This window comes from Urtica dioica, chromosome 8 (genome assembly GCF_054948205.1).
Source record: "Urtica dioica subsp. dioica isolate 48M chromosome 8, U.dioica_male_clone48M_v1_H2, whole genome shotgun sequence".
Classification (NCBI taxonomy): Eukaryota; Viridiplantae; Streptophyta; class Magnoliopsida; order Rosales; family Urticaceae; genus Urtica; species Urtica dioica.
In genome coordinates this window covers 7,165,724-7,187,394 of record NC_142763.1, presented here as the reverse complement: position 1 = coordinate 7,187,394, position 21,671 = coordinate 7,165,724, and the positions used below count along the sequence as shown (strand labels likewise).

The 21,671-nt window shown below is 40.9% G+C and overlaps 1 protein-coding gene across 1 annotated transcript in view; it reads left to right on the top strand.

Moving 5' to 3' along the window:
• Window positions 1–21,671, top strand: part of LOC149387722 (cellulose synthase A catalytic subunit 9 [UDP-forming]-like) — a 71,797-nt gene that overhangs the window by 43,778 nt on the left and 6,348 nt on the right. The window lies entirely within an intron of this gene.

Below are 21,671 nucleotides of genomic sequence, written 5' to 3'. Positions count from 1 at the left end.
AGTACTTGACTTCTGTAGAATCTGTTGGTGTTCCGTCCACGAGAAATGAATCGGGTGTAGATGTTGGCAAACCAATCTCTTCTGGAAGAGTGCATACACCTAAACAGATAGAATTGGAGCAAGCACATCTTTTTGTGGTGGAGAACACTACTGAAATCAGTCCGTATATCAAGTAAGTAAATAATTTTTTTTTTTACTTCATATGATATATGTTTTAAGACAAATGGTGACTTGTTGATATGCTACTTAGGAAGCATATGGAGTACTTGCTTGAATGTAATCTAAGTAAAGTGAAGGACCAGAAATGGCTTCAAGATGAGCACAATCAATCATTTACCAATTCGCTCCGTGACAAAGTATATGTTCATTATACAAGAACTAGTAACACAAAATCAATAAGTGTGTTATTTTTTTTAAATTTCTATAGGTTGCTCTTGATTTGGAAGAGTCTAGAGTTTCGGTATCACAGACATTAAGGTGGATGTCACATGGACCGAAAGCACACGTTCTTTCCTACAGTGGATATATCATCAACGGATTTCGTTTTTTCACAAAGGACCGTGATGACACATGTTCTGTTCAAAATAGCAGTGTCGCAGTAATGGCTGAGACAATGCAAGTGTGCAGCTCAAAGGACAAGAAACCAATTGTTTCAGACATGACATTCTTTGGGACTATTCAACAAATATGGGAGTTAGACTATGTCGTATCCAAAGTGGTGGTCTTCAAATGTAAATGGGTTGACAGTTCAAGGGGTGTTAAGGTAGATGATGGATTCACAGTGGTTGATCTTTCAAAGACTGGTCACAAGTCAGATCCATTCATTTTGGCAGACCAAGTCAAACAAGTTTTCTATGTAGAAGAGGGAATGGATACGTCGTGGTCAATTATGGTACCGAATTTGAAAAATGACTTTGCTAGTCCAATACCAGAGGATGATGTTGATTATGAAGCTCCTGCCACCGAACTATTCTCTGATGCAGAGTCTTCAGATTCGACAGATGACGAAACATGTTTGCAAATAGATGAAGAGGGTACTTGGATCGATAATGACTAGTGCGAGGAAGAAGTGAGAAAACTTAATTAACATGTTTATGTGTGTGTGTGTGTGTGGGACTGTTTCATAATTAATACTGATGTATATTGTTTGTGTCTGTACGTGTATAATTCTGATTCATAACCTTATTGTGTGTAGGTGTAGTGTACCTGTGGTTGATGCAAAAGATGAAGACAAATCACAGACATCTCGAGCAAAAAAAAGGACAAGAAGGGCATGTATAGTTGAGGAAAAAAACACTGGCAAATCAGAGGCACTGAGACGCTTAGAGGAGGAAAAGAATGACGACACAGCAGTGGCACCGCAACAAAAAAAGAAGAAAAAATCTGGACCTGTAGTTCAGGAAAAGGAAAAACAAACATCAGTGCCAAATGACTGTACAACAGTGGAACCAAAAGCAAAAAAAAGGACATCAAGGGGACCTACTCTTCTTACCAAGGTTGTTATAGCTAGAGCAAATGGTGTGGTGAAGCCAATAACTTACAATGACCTTGGACAAAGCATCGGTGACACAAACTCAGAAATGCAAAGCTATGTAGGTGTTGTTGTGCGATCAACTGTACCCATTGAGATCGAAAATTGGCATTCGGTATCAACTGAGCTCAAGGAGAAAGTGTGGGATCAAATCAAGGTAAAGCCATGTTCTGATTCCATTTAAAAACTATGGTGTCGTATTCCATATGTAATACCCGTGCTTTTTTTTTATGCAGACATCGTATGACGTGCCTTTCGAGGGTAAGAAAGCTATATTATCATCTGCGTGTACAAAGTGGAGACAGTTCAAGTACAAGCTGGCAACCAATTACATCAACAACTATGTTGACAAGCCACGCATGTTTGCAAAACCGCCACCGGCGTATCCTTTTATTACGCAGAAATCTTGGAAGATTTTTGTTGCGAAACGTCTCTCCGATGACTTTAGAACTTTGAGTACAGAACAGTCTAACAAGTCAAAGAAGATGAAGTATCGGCACCACCTTTCTAGGCGTGGATTCGCAAACGTAGCAGCTGACTTGGTGAGTATTGAAGTTGATATATGTGCATCAGACTGTTTTTTATATTGATATTGTGAAGTTGTTTTAGTATGTGGATTGTTTCATTTCCTGCTCTATTATAGTCTAAGGAAAGGGGTGGCACTGGTAAACCATCTCGAAGTGAGCTTTGGAAGATCGCTTATGCAAAAGGCAGTGCTGCAGAGGATGAAGAGATTAGCTCATTTATAGACAATCTGGTTAGAATAAATAATTGAACTATTTTTTTGTCTATCTGGGTAGTCAAACTTAACTTACCTATATGTTTGTATACTTGTAGGATGATTGTACCAAAAAGATTACGGATAGGGCTATTTATTTAAACCCGAAGGAAGACGCTCTCACATTAGCGTTGGGAAATAAAGACCGTGGTGGTTTAGTAAGGTGTATTGGGCATGGCGTTACTCCTTCAAAGTACTTCAACACTCCAAGGCAGACAAAAACAAGCGATGTCCTGCAACTCGTCTTAGAGGAGCAAAAGAAACTGACAGAGGCACATCAACGAGACGCCGATGAAAGGCGAATTTTACTATTACAAATCAAGGAACTTCAAGAGGAAAACATGAAGTTAAAGGCTGGCGATAACAACTTCAAAAGCTCTCTTCTTCAATTAGATAAGGGTAGTTGCACAGCCAAAAAACCAAATCTACACTTCTCCGATGACAAGGAAAATTGCAGTGACGAACAAAAACTCTACCAGGAAGAATGCAATGATATCGAATTGATCGGGCGTAGAGATTTCGCCAACGGAAAGGTAAAAATGACCCCTGTTTTGGTTCTTAATTAGTTAATTGTTAAAATTTACTAAACTAAATTCTGTTTTTTTTAAGGAACAACCATGTAAACTAGCTGTGGACAGCATTTCTAATGTTGTTGCTTATGGTAAAATTTGTTCTGAAACTGCGACCAAAGGAACAGTTTGGGGAATCAAATTGGGGGATGAAGTTGTACGTGTCCATGTAGATATGTGCGTTGATGAGAAGGCTATATCTCCAATGCGAATGGGTAAACATGAATTGACTGTCAAAGAAGTAGTTGGTAATCAAGTTCGGTGGCCTAAGAATATGGTTACAATTGAGAAATCCAAGGTAATCACTCAACTAATTCTTACGTGTTGCTCATTTTTTTTAAAATTATGGAGTCTAGAATATCCAATACGTGTTTCTTTTCAGGTGGTAACACCCGTTCGTAGGTTTCCCAGGAAAAAAACCAAAAAGATATGGAGTCTAGAATATCTCAAGACTAATGTTGCTAAAGTCATGGGGAATGACAACTCAATATCTTTTCCCTTGGACGAGAATATTTTTGGCAAAGATCGAGTTCTATATATTCTTCGTGATGATATTATGGCATTTTGTAGCATGGAGTGGATCACGTCGAGCTGCATTGTTTTGTACATGAGGTAATCTTTTCAATACTCATTGATCTATTTCAAATATATGTATATTTTAGGCACATCATAATGAATATTTGCTTTATGTGAATTAGCTACTTGTATAAGAAGATCATGAGCATGAAAATTGGATCTATGTATGCGTTCATAGATCCAGTGTCTTTGAATATGGGGACCAGTGGACAAAAATCTGACCTTATTGCCAACAGAATGGAGGGTTGTGGTGTTGGTCAACTATTCTTAGCTCCTTTCAATCCCGTGTAAGTATATTTACATGAGTATATTGTGCTTAGACGGTTAATACATTGTTTACGTGGATTCAGAAATCATTGGACGTTGCTTGCACTCGACCCGCATAATGACCGAGTTTATTACTTTGATTCTCTTGCTCGTAAACCTGGAAATGATATCAAAGCTGTTATTAATACGTGAGTTCACACATTGATCGACTTCTTCATATTTATGGATCTTACATAGTTATACATTACATATATATCATGACATGTGTATTTCTGTACGTAGTGCTATGAAATTAGTCAACTCGAAAGCCAACAAAACTATGAAGAAACAAGCTACATGGGAAGTTGTTAAGGTATGTTTAAATTTTGTAGCTAGTCTGATTTTGTGCTTGGGATTGAATCTGAAATTGGGTTGAGCTACTGTGTGGATTGAATCTGAATTTTGTAGCTGACTCAATCATTGGTTGTTAACTTACTTTTTTCTGTTTGTCTAGTGTCCTCGACAACCGGGCGGAACAGAGTGTGGATATTATGTGATTAAGTACATGGAAGATATCATTGGCCATCACCTAATCTCGAGTGAAGCTAAAGTAATTTGCTTAGCCTTAATCTTTTTTTTTTTCTGGAAAAATACAGCCTTAATATAGTTATAAGCTTGTTTGTTTACTTGATGTGGTTAAGTAATTTTCATTTTTTTCATCGTTAATATAGTTCGATGGAAAACGTAGCTATACTCAAGACGAGCTCGATGTGATGGGCCAAGAATGGGCTGCCTACCTTCAAACTTTGTATTAGGTAGTGTTCTGGACACTATCAAACTATTTTGTATTTTATGTAGAATCATGATATCACTTGGATGGATTTGCTGTAGAATTGTGTGATATTTGGCACTTAGTATGCATGAAGCAGAGACGTCTTTGGATTTAGGTATTGTGGTTTTGTATGCCTGTACTAGTATGGATATGTTGATGAATTTGGTACTTGGTATGATTGGTATGAATTTGGTACTCTTGTAGGATTATTCAGGATATATGGTTGGATGTAAATCTGGTACTTATGTGGATGTGTTTTTATGCATGTTTGTGTTTTGGTACAAATATAGGTACAAATTATACAAATTAGAAGATTGAACCATTTTAATTCAATATATATTTTTATACAAAATATTGCATTCACAGATATTTTACAACAGAATTCAAATGTAGTTAAATGATGACGTTAAGTTCAACTCCAATTAAAAGAAAGTAGTCTAAGCTAAATCACACAAGAGACTACAAACGTAAACTAGAGTCTTAAGTGCGTAAACTGAAAACTACAATTTATAAATGTAGTCTTAAAGCTAAATATAAATATCTATCTTCCTAGACTACAACAATACGCAGTAGTCTAAGATAAAAACATGAACCACCTCAAATTTTCAACTACACCTAAAAGATGTAGTCTTCAACAAAAAAGACTGAAGTCATAGACAAATAGATAAGACTCCAGTGCAATAGATGCCACAAAAACGCCGTAGTTTGTCCAACTCAATTAATTATAACTACTCTTTAAAGCTGTAGTGTTTATTGACTCAAAATTTGAACAACTACATTATAAAAATGTAGTCTTCAACAGAAAACACTGGAGTCATAGGCAAAGAGATAAGACTCCAGTGCAATAGATGCCACAAAAACGTCGTAGTCTGTCTAATTGACTCAATTAAGACTACTTGTTAAAACTGTAGTTTTTTTATCTTATGTAATTGAGTTCTATATAACTACAGCATAACGATGTAGTATTTATAGATGCCACTAGTAAGACTACATCTAAACAATGTAGTTATATATTTTAACTACAGTCTTATAAAACAGATACACTACAGCCAAACACTGGAGTCATAATCAAAGAGATAAGACTCCAGTGCAATAGATGACAGTCAGTAAACTGTAGTGGATTTAAAATGACTACAGCGTTCAGCAGTAGTTAGAGGCCAAATTTCTGGTAGTGATAACTGACTATTCGCATCCGTTGTGATTGCGCAAAGCAGCTGTCCCCCATACATTGTCTTCAAAAATGCACCGTCCACTGCTATGACCGGTCGACAAGACTTAAACCCTCTAAGACATGCGCCAATAGCAAAAAAGGCGTACTTGAATTTGTTACCATCTCTCACAAAGTCAGTTAAAGTCCCATGATTCTTTTGCTTCAGCATATGCAGCCAAGACGGTAACTTCTGATAAGATTCTTTTTGTGTACCTCTCACGTACCCAATAGCTTTTTCTCTAGATCTCCAAGCCTTCAAGTACGATAAGTTAACGCCCCATCTTGTCTTGACTTCTTCTCTTACATTGTGCGATGAATAGTCAGCCAACGAATTAATTCCAAATTTATCTTTAAAGACGTGACCGATAACCCATGGTTTAGCTCCTATATGACCCTCCGTTCGAACCAAGCGCGCACAAGAGTGTTTACTCTCGTAAGTCGTAATAATCCAAGTTGCATTCCACTATATGATACTCCTCATCCTCCAAGTGCATGTCTCATCTTTGCATAGAAGATACCATCTGCTCTTCGACGAAGATTTAACTCTAAACTCAAAATTATTCTTTAGAGCAAACAAGTACATATGTTTCTTCAATTCATCTTTGTTGTCAAACACCAGTCCAACATATACTTCTTCTGAGCTAGCTGTTACAGTCAAGGATTAGATAACAATAGTTAGATATTGCTAATTCTAATTTACCATATCTTATATTTTTTTACACGAAATCTACGTTACCTGTAGAAGATTGACTTCGGTTTTGAGTTGGAAAGTCATTCACTACATCCTCGCGTGTGAACTCGGGAGCTTTCCAGGTGGATGGACCACACTTCGTTGGTGGCACGACGCACTCCGAAGATAATCTTATGTTAGTAGGCTCGCATGGTTGACAATGGCCTGATGGGACTGTGAAATTATTTACAAACTCATCATATTCATCACGATTCACAAATTCTTCAAACTCTTCACCTCTCTCTCCTTCGTTGTTGTGTTCATCGACACCGTCATTGTCTTCGCCATGGAAACATTCTTCGCCATCTCTATCATCTCTATGGTAGTCATCATTGTGGTAATCATCTCTATCACGTCTATACACTTCGTCTTCGTCTTCAACTCGATCATACACCTCAATTGCAAGTGTAGTGTGTTCGTCATCGTTGTGGTTCCGTCTCTTTTTCGGTTCGTTTCGAGACAATTCTTCAACCATAATTTCTTTTCCTTTTCCTTTGTATACTTCTCAACATACACTTGTTGGCGCGATGATATTCGGTGGCGTGATGATATGTTTGGCTATCAAACTTACACAAATCGGAAATCTCTTTCGGTGTTTATGCTTTAAGTAATACGAAACATTCGCATCGTTCGTCAAAACTTGCGGTGCTATTGGAAGTACACCCATTGTGTATGGGACTTCAAGTTTTAAGTCGTACGAGAATCTGTCCACGTTGATCATCTCGTACACTTTATCCACTAATTCCGTGTACGTCAGATCTTTCGAAACATCGATTGACTCAGTTCTAGCATCCTTGAACACCCATAAATGCGCATTTCTCTCCAAGTGCCATTAATTTGGAGGAAAACTACAAAAACAGCATTAAAAAGTCAACAAAATCAGTTATACATAAAAAAAGTCAACACAAAGTCAACAGGATCGCAATTGGTCGCAACAGGTCACAAATGGTCGCAACAGGTCACAAATTGTCGCATTTGGTCGCAAATGGTCACAACCGGTCGTATTTCGTCACATTTGGTAGCAAATGGTCGCAACAGGTCGCATTTGGTCGCAAATGGTCGCAAATGGTCGTGAATGGTATTTTTGTGTTTTTTTTAATTTCATCGCAAAGTAACTTGAATTTCATCGCAAATGGTCGCAAATTAACTTAATTTTCCAGATTTTAGCCGAAAAATCCTAGATATAAAAGTTTTCTAAACCCTAAGTTACCCTAAACCCCTAAATATTAGACAAAAATATAATCAAAATGATAAAATTAGTTAACTTACCCATGATTACTCCAAAATAGAGAGGATTTGAGAGCTTGAGAGATGATTTGAGTGAGAATATGTGAGAGAAAGAGGGTTTATAAGGTTAGAGGGGTATTTTCGTCCATTTTGGAGCCAAAAGTTCAGTTTTAAATATTTTTAAAAAATGTGGTCTAGTAATAATATTTGGTACACATTTAGGTCAACTTTATGAAATATCTCTTTCACAACTGTTAGAAGTTAGAGCACGAACACACACAAAAAAAAAAAAAAAAACACACACACACACTCACACACAATACTTATCAAATCAAACCAAACCAACCAAACAAGAAAAACCGCACGTGCATGTCTCATATCACACAACTCAAACAAACCACCCTCATTCTCCTCCGTACGTAAACACACAAAGTACACACGCATATATATTATATACATACATATCATCGTTGAACAACAGTGACCGGATAATCATGAATACAGTCATCCCAAGGGTTCTCACTCGACGGTTCAACGTCCCTGATCGCCTCCCAAACAGCGCTGTTGCACTTAAAGCCGCTCCCGAACGCGATCTGCCAAACGGTCCAAACCCTATCCCCTCTCTTCACCCTCCTTTTCACCTCCACGTAGGCGAGCTCGTACCATATCGAGCTCGACGACGTGTTCCTGAACCGGTGCAGAGTCATCCTCGACGCCTCGGTCTGGTCCGGCGAGAGCCTCAGGCTCCGCTCGAGCTCCTCGATCACCGCCCGCGTGGATACAGAAGTGCCCGAACGCCCGGCCAAACTCCGGCACGTACAGCTCGGCTCGTGTTCTCCAGGATGGCGGAGAAGACAACGGTGGCTTGGACCTCGATCATCGCAGCGAACGCGCTCCACGAACACACCGAGGAAGCCCTGAGTTTGTACTACGAGATGAGAGATTCGGGCGTTAAACACAACCCATTCACGTTCTCCATAGTCATCAAGATCTGCTCCAGGCTCGCCTCGCTGGCGCACGCCAAGCAAGTCCACGCCGACCTCGTGAGCCACGGCTATGGATTCAACCTCGTCGCCAACACCGCACTCGTCGACTTCTACGGAAAGTGGGGCAGCGCCGAGGACGCCCGCAACGTGTTTGAAAAAATGCCGTTCAAGAACGTGATCACGTGGAGCGCGATGATCGCCACGTACGGCAACCACGGGCTCGGGAGAGAGGCCATCGAGCTCTTCGAGAGGATGACGAGGGAGAAAAACCGGAAGATCATCCCAGACCACGTCACGTTCCTCGCGGTCCTCTCGGCTTGTTTCTACTCGGGCCTCTCCGATCAAGGCTGGGCGATCTTCGAGTCGATGAGCAGAGACCACAATGTCAAGCCTCGGGCGAAGCACTACGAGTGCATGATCGAGCTGCTCGGGAGAGAAGGCTGGTTGGAAGAAGCCCACACGATGATACTGAAAGCCCCGTTCGAGCCCAAGATCAACATGTGGGCCGCGCTTCTCACCGCTTGCCGGGTCCACGGGGATTTGGAGCTCGGGAGAATCTCCGCCGAGAAGATCTACGGAATGGAGCCGGATTTGCTCAACGTCTATCTAGTCCTCTTGAACATATACAAGGCCACAGGAAAGGCAAAGGAAGCTTCTTCCGTGCTTCGGACCCTGAAAAGGAAGGGTCTAAGGATTTTCTTCCGGATTTGCTCACGTGTTTCGGTCTGGAGACAAGACCCATGCGGAAACCGAAAAAATCTACCGGAAACTCGAGGAACTGACGGCCGAGATCACAGAGCTCGGGTACGTCCCCGAGCGAGGCTCTGTGCTCGACGAACGCGAAGAACGGTCGTCGCATCAGAGCGAGAAACTCGTGATCTCGTTCGGGATCATCAGTACTTCCGACGGGACGCCGCTGCAGATCGTGCAGGGCCATCGGGTCAGCGGCGATTGCCACTCCGCGATCAAGTTGATCGCTTTGGTCGCCGGGAGAGAAATCGTTCTCAGGGACGCTAGTAGGTTTCACCGTTTCAAAGATGGAGGTTGTTCTTGTGGAGATTATTGGTAATTTCTTTCAACAATTATACTACACCTTGTTTCATTTTACTTCTATTCTTCAGTTAGTATCATAAAGATGGGAATTGCTCTTGTGGAGATTATTGGTGACTTTCTTGTCTTTCTTTTTCAAGCACACAACTTTAATGTTAAGATTGTCCATTTAATCATAGCTCAATAATAAATAAAAATTGGCCTACTCTTGTTATTCAGTTGTGAGTAATTTTTATTTATTCTTTTATTGAGAGGTGATTTAAGACTTACATGTAATCATCCTCATCGGCTTCAACGTTTTTTACATCGTCTTTGCTGAGCACATTTCCTCTCTTTTCTTGCCTCGCTTTCCACTTTTCCACTCTGTCATGGCGTGGTGATATGATCAGAGGAGATCGGGGATGAAGAGAGAGTTGGTTTTTGTTGTGGAGGAATGATGAGAGTGTGGTTATATTGTGGGGATTGAGAGTGAAAAAGGAGAAAAGAGAATGGACAAGAGAGTTTGAATCTACCTACTGTGAGTTGGGAAGTCGTGAGTTTGATTCTAAGAGACGTTAGTGATTTGGTAGGAGATCAAAAATGGGTTTGTTTTCTATTATAATATATATTTGTTGGTACTGTTGCTTAGGTTCAAAGGAAGCATGCTAGATTATATTTTCTGATTAACCTAAGCTTGAAGTTTGGTTGTCACTTCATTTTATTGCCTCTGGCCGTGTATGATTTAAGCTTCGTGTTTGGTCATCAATCGAGTTGTGTTTTTTTTTTGTAAGATGGGAAATTTTAGATCTTTAAAGATTACCTAGTCTCAATCACACACAATCCTCCCGAATTTTCTTCGACAATCACAACACAACACGCAATACAATCCGTAAAGGAATTAGCCGGTAAGATATTACAAGTAAACATCCAAAGGATAATAGAGAGAACACAACAGCATTAATCTCAAGGTTATGTAGTCGACGGCACTGTATTATTATAATTTAGACCCGAGAACAGTTGATTCCTTGCAGATAACACGGCAATGGAGCCAGATAATTCCCAGAGCCCTAAATACGAGTATTAAGAATAGAGTGTGGCAAAACTTGTTTAATGATAGCTCAAACTGCAATAATTGACAAGTTTCAAAAGCTCTTCTTCCACTCTACGGCTACTCGATATTACTATTGACGTATTGTCAGTTTCAATTCTAATGCTACGTTGACCTGCGAGTCGGCTTATTCGGTTGTTCTCGGACGCTTTGTTGGTTGAGAACCAGCTTCGCACGAGTCTGGCTCGTGTTTCTCAGCTTCCTCTTGATGCCCGTTGATCTTATCAGAACCTTCTCGCGGTGTAGTTTTGGCAACGTTTTCACTTTTCTCGTGGTCGGTTTTGGAGGTCTCTGGGTCACCCTTTTCAGGGGAATCTCGAATTGGGTCGGAAGGCGCGGCAGAAGGGTTCTCAAAAGCTGAGGATGAAGCCTTTATCTTGTCCATACCTGATTCGCATTGCTTCTCGAACATCATTTGCAGTTATCTCCCTTGTTCTTGTATTCTCAATTGCAGGTTTCTTTGTATCTACACAAGACATATATGTATATCAACATTTACAGCGTTACAACGTGTCCACAAAGGAGAGTGGCAGAATCAAGTTCAATTTTTTTGTATTGTGATCAATTGTGAGGAACATATAGGTGTTAGACTCATCAGGTTATCATTGGTTGGCATCTAATAATCCTATTTGACAAAGAAGTCTGAAGTATTATGAGCTATCATCTAATAAACCCTTGACCTTTATAAAATCTGTAAGTTATCATTCAGTTTCAATAAATGATGCTAACAAGAAGTAACACATGACACTACTGCGAACTATGGTTTGGACGACACACTTTGGATGACAGTTCTTAAAAAATGTCGTCCAAGCCTCCTCGCCACGGCGCCAATTACGCTTATTGCGGCTAGGAGCACGTTGTACAACAATTTATTTGAAATGTCCAAGCTTTTGTAATTTGGCCACGGCGGGAATCACTCTCACCGCGGAGACGAATATTGCATGGCCGTTTTTATTTATCTGTCTCTCATAGGTTTCTCTGTACGACAGTTTAATGTAGCTGCCGTACATTCCCGTTGCGGCTAGAACTAGATAGGTCGCGGCGACGAGAACTTTGATTGACAATGTTCAAAAACTGTTGTACGAATTCGTACTTTGTACAACAGTATAACCTCGAGGTGGTTGAAACTCGTGCGATTCTCCACGACGTTCACACATGTCACAAGGTTTGTTAGATGCCATTTTCGGAGTCTGATTCTCAAGGTATATGATCTACAAACTTCAACGGTGGGTATAATACGACTCCGACAGAGTTGATTTTTAATGATATTTTGTTGCTTGTAATAACTTATGCAGAGTCTAAATTTCTCATGGCTCTAGTACTATTCAAGAAGCTATCCACAATCTTATTAAAGTTGGTTAGCTCGTTGATTCCAACAAGGTTTGGTGACACGAGATTTCTAATTCTATCTAGTTGAGGCAGAAACTATTAATTAGTGAGAAGCATTGACACTGGTTCTTCTGCGGAGAATATCTTATTGAAATTGCTCAAACAAATTTTGATGAAGCTATTTCCTATAAAAATAAATATAAATAAAGATTAATAAGCGAAATTTCTTTCATAATTGAACAAGTAAATAAATGCATCGGTAATTATTATTTCTAAATTAGAATATTCAAAGATGAGTATTTTTGGATTAATTCTATACGATGCTTATAATATAATTAAATAACATTGGAAAATCCAAACGGTTAATAGATATCATTGAATGAATGGGCATATTATGATAAATAAGTTATGGCATCAACCAACTAAAAGGAGTTTAATAAAGCATTATTCTACTACGTTACTGTTAAGCCGTTTTTTGGGTTTAACATTCGAACATTCGAGAACACGTGGCGTGCCTGGAATAGTCACGTGCCTAGTATGGGGTCGGCCCAAATTACTTTTCGAGAGTCCAATGGGCTCAAGGAAGTTCGGGACAAAGCCCAAAGCGTCCAAGAGCTTCAGAGGATCTTAGAATCGTAAAGAGGGAAACGATGCTTTGCCTTCTTTTTCGTCGAGAACGCGTTCTTCGTCTTAGATTTCTGGCCTGGAGGTCGAGCTCGCCTGGAGGTCGAGCTCGTCTGGGGGGTCGAACCTGGCTGGAGGTCGCCTGTGGGGTCGAGCTTGTCTGGAGGTTGAGCTCGGCTGGAGGTCGAGCTCACCTGGAGATCGCCCCTGCTTGGAGGGTGAGCTCCTGCCTGGGGGGTCGAGCTTGGCCGGAGGTCGAGCTCGGCTGGAGATCGCCCTTCCTGGAGCTTGAGCTCGCCTTGGGGTCGAACTCGGCTGGAGAGTCGAGCGCGCCTGGAGATCGCCCTTCCTGGAGCTTGAGCTCGCCTAGTGATCGCTCCTGCCTGGAGGGTGAGCTCGCCTGGGGGGTCGAGCTCGGCTGGAGGTCGAGCTCGCCTGGAGATCGCCCTTCCTGGAGGTTGAGCTCGCCTGGGGGGTCGAGCTCGGCTGGAGAGTCGAGCTCGCCTAGCGATCGCCCCTGCCTGGAGGGTGAGCTCGTCTGGGGGGTCGAGCTCGCCTGGAGATCGTCCCTGCCTGGAGGTTGAGCTCGCCTGGGGGTCGAGCTCGGCTGGAGGTCGAGCTCGCCTGGGGAGTCGAGCTCGCCTAGAGGTTGAGCTCGCCTGGAAGGTTGATCTCGAATTAAGATCGCCCCTGTCTGGAGGGTGAGCTCGCCTGGGGGTCGAGCTCGGCTGGAGGTCGAGCTCGCCTGGAGAGTCGAGCTCGCCTAGAGGTTGAGCTCGCCGTGAGATCGCCCCTGCCTGGAGGGTGAGCTCGCCTAGAGATCGCCCCGCCTGGAGGGAGCTCGCCTGGGGGGGTCGAGCTTGTCGGGAGGTCGCCCCTGTCTGGAGGGTGAGCTCGCCCGGGGGTCGAGCTCGGCTGGAGGTCGAGCTCGCCTGGAAGGTTGAGCTCGCCCTGAGATCGCCCCTGCCTGGAGGGTGAGCTCGCCTGGAGATCTCCCCGCCTGGAGGGAGCTCGCCTGGGGGGTCGAGCTTGTCAGGAGGTCGCCCCTGCCCGGAGGTTGAGCTCGCTTGGAAGGTTGAGCTCGCCTTGAGATCGCCCCTGCCTAGAGGGTGAGCTCGCCTGGGGGTCGAGCTCGGCTGGAGGTCGAGCTCGCCTGGAGAATCGAGCTCGCCTAGAGGTTGAGCTCGCCTGGAAGGTTGAGCTCGAATTTAGATCCCCCCTGCCTGGAAGGTGAGCTCGCCTGGGGAGTCGAGCTCGGCTGGAGGTCGAGCTCGCTTGGAAGGTTGAGCTCGCCTTGAGATCGCCCCTGCCTGGAGGGTGAGCTCGCCTGGAGGTCGCCCTGCCTGGAGGGAGATCGCCTGGGGGGGTCGAGCTTGTTAGGAGGTCGCCCCTGCCCGGAGGTTGAGCTCGCCTTGAAGGTTGAGCTCGCCTTGAGATCGCCCCTGCCTGGATGGTGAGCTCGTCCGGGGGTCGAGCTCGGCTGGAGGTCGAGCTCGCCTAGAGGTGCTCGCCTGGAAGGTTGAGCTCGCCTTGAGATCGCCCCTGCCTGGATGGTGAGCTCGCCTGGGGGTCGAGCTCGGCTGTAGGTCGAGCTCGCCTGGAGAGTCATGCTCGCCTAGTGATCGCCCCCGCCTGGAGGTTGAGCTCGCCTGGAGGTCGCCCTGCCTGGAGGGAGCTCGCCTGGGGGCCGTGACCGCGCTCCTCGTGAGCTGCCTACGTACCCGTCTTGCGGGATCAGGTCATGACTTAGATCATGGGATTCTTGGTTCAGGCTCTATTCCAGAGTCGGGAATGGAATTTTTTGGGGTTTAGCGTATTTTGGGTTCGGAATGAATCCTGGATCTTCTTCTCCTTTAGTTCCGAGTGAGTTCTGAGTTCGGAGTGAGTCCTGAGTTCGGAGTGAGTCCTGAGTTTGGAGTCCTCTTGAGTTGGGAGAGTATTTGGTTGAGTGGATTCTGGGATTGAGAGTCTTTGGGGTTTAGAGAGTTCTTTGAGTTCGGGGAATCCTTTATTTCTCTCCTTTTGAGTTGAGAATGAGTGAATTATTTATAGGAAAAGAAACCGGTGCTTGATGCTTGGTTGATGCTTGATTGAGGCTTGGTTGGCGCTTGGTTTTTGCTTGGTCGGTGCTTGATTGAAGCTTGGTTGGCGTTTGGTTTTTGCTTGATTGAAGCTTGGTTGAAGCTTGGTTTTCGCTTGGTTTGAAGCTTGGTTTTTGCTTGGTTGAAGCTTGGTTTGCGCTTGATTTTTTCTTGGTTGGAGCTTAGTTTTTGGGCTTGGTTGAAGCTTGGTTTTTGGCTTTGGTTGAAGCTCGGTTTTTGGCTTTGGTTTTTGCTTGGTTGGAGCTTGGTTTTTGGCTTGGTTGAAGCTTGGTTTTTGGCTTTGGTTGAAGCTCGATTTTTGGCTTTGGTTGAAGCTCCGTTTTTGGCTTTGTCGTGCGTGTTTGACTTAAGCTGTAACGTCGTTTTTGCGATTGGGGTGTCGTTTTTTTACCATAAGAAAAAGACGGCATAAAAGTTACCATATTGACATGTCACAAAATTTATCAACTAGCATGAACGGAAAAATATAATTTTTTTTCTCAAATACTAATTGACTTGAAGAATTAGTACTTAGTTCTCGTAACAACCCAAAAAAAGGGAATTGCATTTACAGATATGCCTTGTATCGTTTCATTGTACCAAGAGATGCTTTGAACAAGTTGGTAGTTCAATTTTTTTTTTTTTTTCGTTTTGTGCTATTTATGAGAACTTTTTGACCATGTTACACAAAATAGATTGATCATTGACCTTATAAAAAAAACAGTGTGCTATGTAAAACAAAAAAATAAAACTAATAAATTATCACTAATGGTACACCTCTTTTTGGATATTTGAAGAGTGACCTAATTAATATTAATGTCAATATTTGGGGAGTGCGTATAAAATCTGATCTAAAATTGGATATATATAAAAAATAAAATAAAAATACACATTCTGTAATAAATATTTTTGACTTATTGAAGATTTATATAAATGGTGGAATTTTGAGGGTGAACGAATACTAATAATTTGAGTAATATTTATATGGATAACTTTTTAAAATTGGCTTATACATAGTAAATTGTTTTTCTAAGGTGAATGCAGATTGCAAAATATGAGGTTGAGGGACATCGAATGTAAAATTTATCGGACCTTTCAATTAAAAAAACATTATTACTTTATGTTAAGGAGAAAAAAATCCTATTTATCTTCTAAGTTGTGCATCTATTTGTTGGAATTGATCTAGGGTTTAAGAAAAAGTTTAACGCTTCGGTAAGCGGCGGAATTTTAAAAATTTTCTTTTGACAAGTAAAACGATTTTACTAACCTAGACAAAGAGTAAGCACATGTAAATAAAAACTATTATGAGCATAAACAATTTACTAACATTTTTAGAAGCTTGAACGTTGATGAGCCTTCGGAAGGTTGAAAACGTTCGTCTCCCTCGCAGCACGTCTCTCTTCTTTCCTCGGCAACACGAACAACCACGATGGTTTCTATCACAAGAATCACTCGAGAGAAAAGAAATTAGTGAGTGGGCACTTTTAAACACGACGACTCGAGAAAAAGTCTCAAAGTCGAAGAGCTAAAACACTAGGTCAAATGTTGACCTAGGTGCCAAAACAAAACGAAAAATAACTAGAGAGAAAGAGATGAGAAATCGGCTACAAGGTCTAGAGAGAGAGTCTCTCAATCTCTAACTTATGTGGAATGAATCAAATGAGATGAATGATGTGGGGTATTTATAGGAGGAGGATTACCTTCAAAAGGTAGTTTCCTCTTTTCTATACCCCTTGCACGTCCAAATGAGCTTCTAGAAGCCTTTGGATTTGTTTCCTCATTTGCTTTCTCTCTTAGTTGGCCGAAAATGCACTTTCCTTCTAAAGGAAATTTGTTTCCTCTTTTTCTTTTGGCAAGTATCTTCATACATCAATGCACAAAATAAACTCTCTTTCCCACTATGGCATGAACGAAATTCAGCCTTATTTTCCTTGGGTTGGACGAAATTTGAGCTTCTAGAAGGAGCCTCTAGATGTTTTTTCATTTGTTCATGACAACATAAGAAAAGCCCATATTAAGAATTTTCAAGTAAAATTCCATGAAATGAAATTAATCCTCAAGGCCCAATTACACTAATATGGCTGAGTAATATTTATTTCATTTGTCATCATATGACAATGTCAAAAATAATTTATTGACATTCATTTCGTCCTATGTCCAAAAAGACCAAAATATCCTTTTGACAATTTTCGTAAAACTTGTCTCGTTCTTGTTTTGACTTAGCTTCTAGTTTAACTATTCCTACTCGATGTGATTTGTGACAGTGACCTCATGGATCCAAATGAACAAAGCTTGAGCTAAATACATGGACTCAAAAGTTCACAAACCATTTCCAAGTTTAGCTTAATGTCAACTGACTCCACTAAAGAGTTGACACTGAAAATCTCTCGGTTCAAATGAATTTATTTTCTACTCAAGAATTCAACCAAATTATGATGAGCGGATCCACTGAATCATATCTATGTTTACCCTTCATGAATATCATCAGCTAGTCGGGATTTACGAAATTACCATTTTACCTTTCTAGCTGTTATTTCGTCAACTCCTTTGTCGCTTGTGAATAAGTTAGAAACAATGTATTGACGAGGAGCTAACAAGTCACATTGTTTCATCCAAAAGAGTCAAAACTCAATTCGGACACTGGTCAGTTCATTTATTCACATTCCAAGGAACAAAGCATGAGGTGATATACATTGTATTTTAGCAATCTTGATGCGGGCCGAATTCTGCGTCCAAATTTGTCGGTCCAACTTTAAAGGGCCGTATCTTTTGACTCGGTTATCTGATTTACGCGTACAGCATATCAAATCGAAGAGAAAGACGAGATCTTTAATATGTCGTGTACAGTTTGTTAAAAATCGAATCTCAGACCCAGTTTATTCTGCTTCGAAATATCTCGGTCCATTTAATGTTTAGCAATTTAATTGTGTGACTTTTGGGTTTGTTTGTCCTTTGGTTTTCTTGTCTTTTGGTATACTTGTAACCATCATTTGAAGTTGTATTTATAGGCAACTCAATCTGAATGAAGATGATGAATCAACATTTCTGAAAACAGTTTTGTGAGAAAATACTCTCTAATTTCTTAGGTTCTAAATCGTTGAACTTATCAAGGCAAATAACGTTGTGGCGTTCTTCGAGTTCTAGACTTATCAATAGTTTCATTCCATAGACTATTGTGGCGTCTTTCATTCCCCCCTCAATCTTATCAATAGTTCAAATTACAAACTATTGTGGCGATTATCACTCCACCCAAAACACCAAACCGACCCTTCCTTTTAACCTATCCAAAAACCACCAAAAATTCCCTACAACAACAAAACCGCAAACCTTCATCCAAATTGAAGCAAAGACTTATTGAGGCAACCCACGTAATTCCGCAACGATTTGAGCTTCGTTCATCGCAAAGACAGCGAGGTTCACATCAAATCTTGTACATGAATTCCATATCTATGAGAACTTCACAAAGTTACTCATGTCATTCTCATAACTTAGTATTTCACCAATAGGCCCTGTTTAGAATCACATAGTGAGTCCGAACTCTGACTTTCTCAAATGAGAATACGTAAGTTGTGAAATGGTATGTCTCATTTCAGGATTAAGGTAAGCACGATTCAATTCATACGTAGTGACTTCGAGACATAAGAGGTTAAATGGTTTGTTCTTATTTTGTCTCTAGAAGTGCACTGGTCAATTCAGTACCTTCGGAAGATACCTAGAAGAACTATAGAGTCTCCAACTCTCAATGCCCCATAACCAGACATCATAGATTCTCCTAACAATCGTACTGAGGTCAATAGTCCTTTGACCCTTAGATTGCGAATATATCGTTTTAAGCAAACTACGAAGAGTTTGTTCATGCAAATCTACATTTGTCTCCTCGTATGTTGTTAAGTTTGTTTATGGACTAAAGACTAATGTTTCAACTTTTTATTAATGAATAAGCAATTACAAGCAAGAGTCTTCGTGAGACTTTATTATATCAAATGTACAAAATAAAGACTACAACTCTTGTTGTTGGCACCATTGACAACAAACTCCCACTTGACTCAAAGAAGATGTGTGTAGTCCTTCATGCCTAATCCCTCTCGATGTTGGTCGAAGACCTTGTTCACTAGGGCCTTGGTGAATGGATCTGCCAGAGATCTATTTCACCTCCACGTCTCCGCGCTGCACGATCTCTCGAATAGCCAATTTATCATGATAACATTCGAATATTACAATTATACCCTTAGGTTAATATTATTAACTATCATAGTAAATCTAATTAACAATAACAAAAACTACAGTAATCTTATTTGTCGTAACAAGAATAACAGTAAATCTTATTTATCGTAACAAGAACAATAGTAAATCTTATTTACCGTAACAAAAAAACAATAAATCTTATTTATCGTAATAAGAACAATAGTAAATCTTATTTATCGTAACAAGAACAAAAGTAAATTTTATTTAGGGAAAATAACACATTTATACCCTGTGTTTTAGTGAAATGTCGAGTTTAACCCTCAGTTTTCAAAAATGTCGAGTTTATACCCTCTGTTTAACTAAAATGACGAAATTATACCCTCTGTTTAACTAAAATGACGAAATTATACCCTAAAATAGACAACAGTGTCACAAATTTTCTTTTTATTGACTTCTCATTGACGTTGACTATAATTATTTATATATAAACACCAATTATCTTTATTCATTCGCGCCATATATGTAATTTATTTAAAAACTAAAAAATAAACAACAGTCTCTTAATCGTGAAGAACACAGAAAGAGGCAAATGGGTAAACATCGATAGTTGATAGTCATCAAAATCGCATATTCGAACAGAGTATCCAGGATTTAGAGTTACAATTTGAACACGGAATTAAGTCATTTCTTAGGAGGTATGAGTTTTATTATTTAATTTCAATTTAAGGCTATTTTTATTTCAAAATTGAGAATTTGGAAGTTAAGGCACTGATTTAGATTTGATTTGGTTTTTCTTATATAAGAGTTAATATCAATGAAAGGGAGATTTGTGACGTTGTTATTCATTTCAGGGTATAATTTCGTCATTTTAGTTAAACAGATGGTATAATTTCGTCATTTTAGTTAAACAGCGGGTATGAACTCGACATTTTTGAAAACCGAGGGTTAAACTCGACATTTCACTAAAACACAGGGTATAAATGTGTTATTTTCCCTTTTATTTACCGTAACATTTTCTAGTTAATCTAACAGTAAATACGATTTACTAATTATTTCATATTAACAGTAAATCGTATTAACCATTCAGTAAATCATTCGTTTCTATGGTAAATATAACAGTAAATCTGATTTACTAATTATTTCATATTAACAGTAAATCGTATTAACCATTGAGTAAATCATTCGTTTCTATGGTAAATATAACAGTTTATCGTATTTACTGTTATATTTACCATGAGTAAATCATTCGTTTCATATTAATTGTCATGAAGAACGACAAAGGAAAAGGGAAACTGGTTGACTCTGAACCTATGGGGTCCTGCATGGCTGGACAGATCACGAAACAAAATGAAGGCCCTTCCGTTTCATCCTCGTCACCTCTGGTCGGGAGATTTGTTAGAAAATCCAGAGGTGATGGACCAGATTCGACCACTCTCGACGACAGAAACCCGAAGGATCAAGTGAAAATCGCAGCTCTATCGTCCCAATACGAATACGAAGACAAGTGTGACGATTCTTTTGACGATCTGGGTCTGAGTGTAGCGGAGTCAGGGGTGGAGGTAAGTGAGATTCTAGGCAGCAGAATAAGCTCATCGAGTAACAGAGGTAAATCCTGGGAACAATCATCCGCTCGGGGCCGTGAAGCAGCTCATGGAACAACAAGATAATCCGCCCCAGCTCCGATCTCCTTCTCCGCTACCTGGACGCCCTTCGCCACCTCATCGCGCTCCCTCCTCGCCCCCTCCGCCACCTTACCGAGCTTCAAGATCTCGAAGAGTCTCTGCTCGTCGCTCTCTCTCGCCCCTCTCGTTTCCTCTCTCGCTGCCTCGATTTCCGAGATCGCCGGCTCTAGGACAACGACTCCGCCGTCAGATCTGCCTACGTCGCCTCCGTCGAGTCGCTCTTCTGCCACGTGACGAAGCCTCCGTTCGCGTCGTTCCTCAAGCAGGAATAGAACTCGCAGATCGGAGCCGCCATGTGCCTCGTCTCTATCTTCAACGCCTCTCTCAAGCTTCGATGATTGCTTCACTCCTCTTGTGGCTCATTCACGACTAAGCGCATTTTGATTGTGTCTTCCTCATCGCGATCGTTCCTCGGATTTGGCTCCGTTCGACGCTCTTCTCCGTTGGGTCTTCAATGGGATAAGGTTAGGGTTAGCTTTGGGCGGCGATGGAGGCGGGCAAAACAATCGTCTCCGTTCTCGTCGAAGGAGTGGGAAGCGGAGAAAATCAGAATTGAAATCGCAAAAATGAAGATACAGGAACAAAATATTGAAGAACAACTCTCTAATCAGTTACAAAATGGCAAAATAGGAACAAGATATATTTATTGGCTATTACTTTATGTTTAGGGGAAAAAAAATCCTATTTATCCTCTAAGTTGTGCATCTATTTGTGTGTCTTTTGAGCATACTGTTTATTACTTGTCTCCCTAAAAATAGTTATTTAGTAACTCAAATACATCCTTTCGGTTAGGTCAGAGATCTCTCGGTTTCGCTTCATATATCTTTTTTCTTCTTCTGCTTTTTGAGCTGCGGTTTCTGTTTGGTTGTTTCGTATGATATATTTTTCGAAGATTTTACATTGCTGATTCAGTATTTGGATCAGAAATGTGACACGCTGATATGAGAG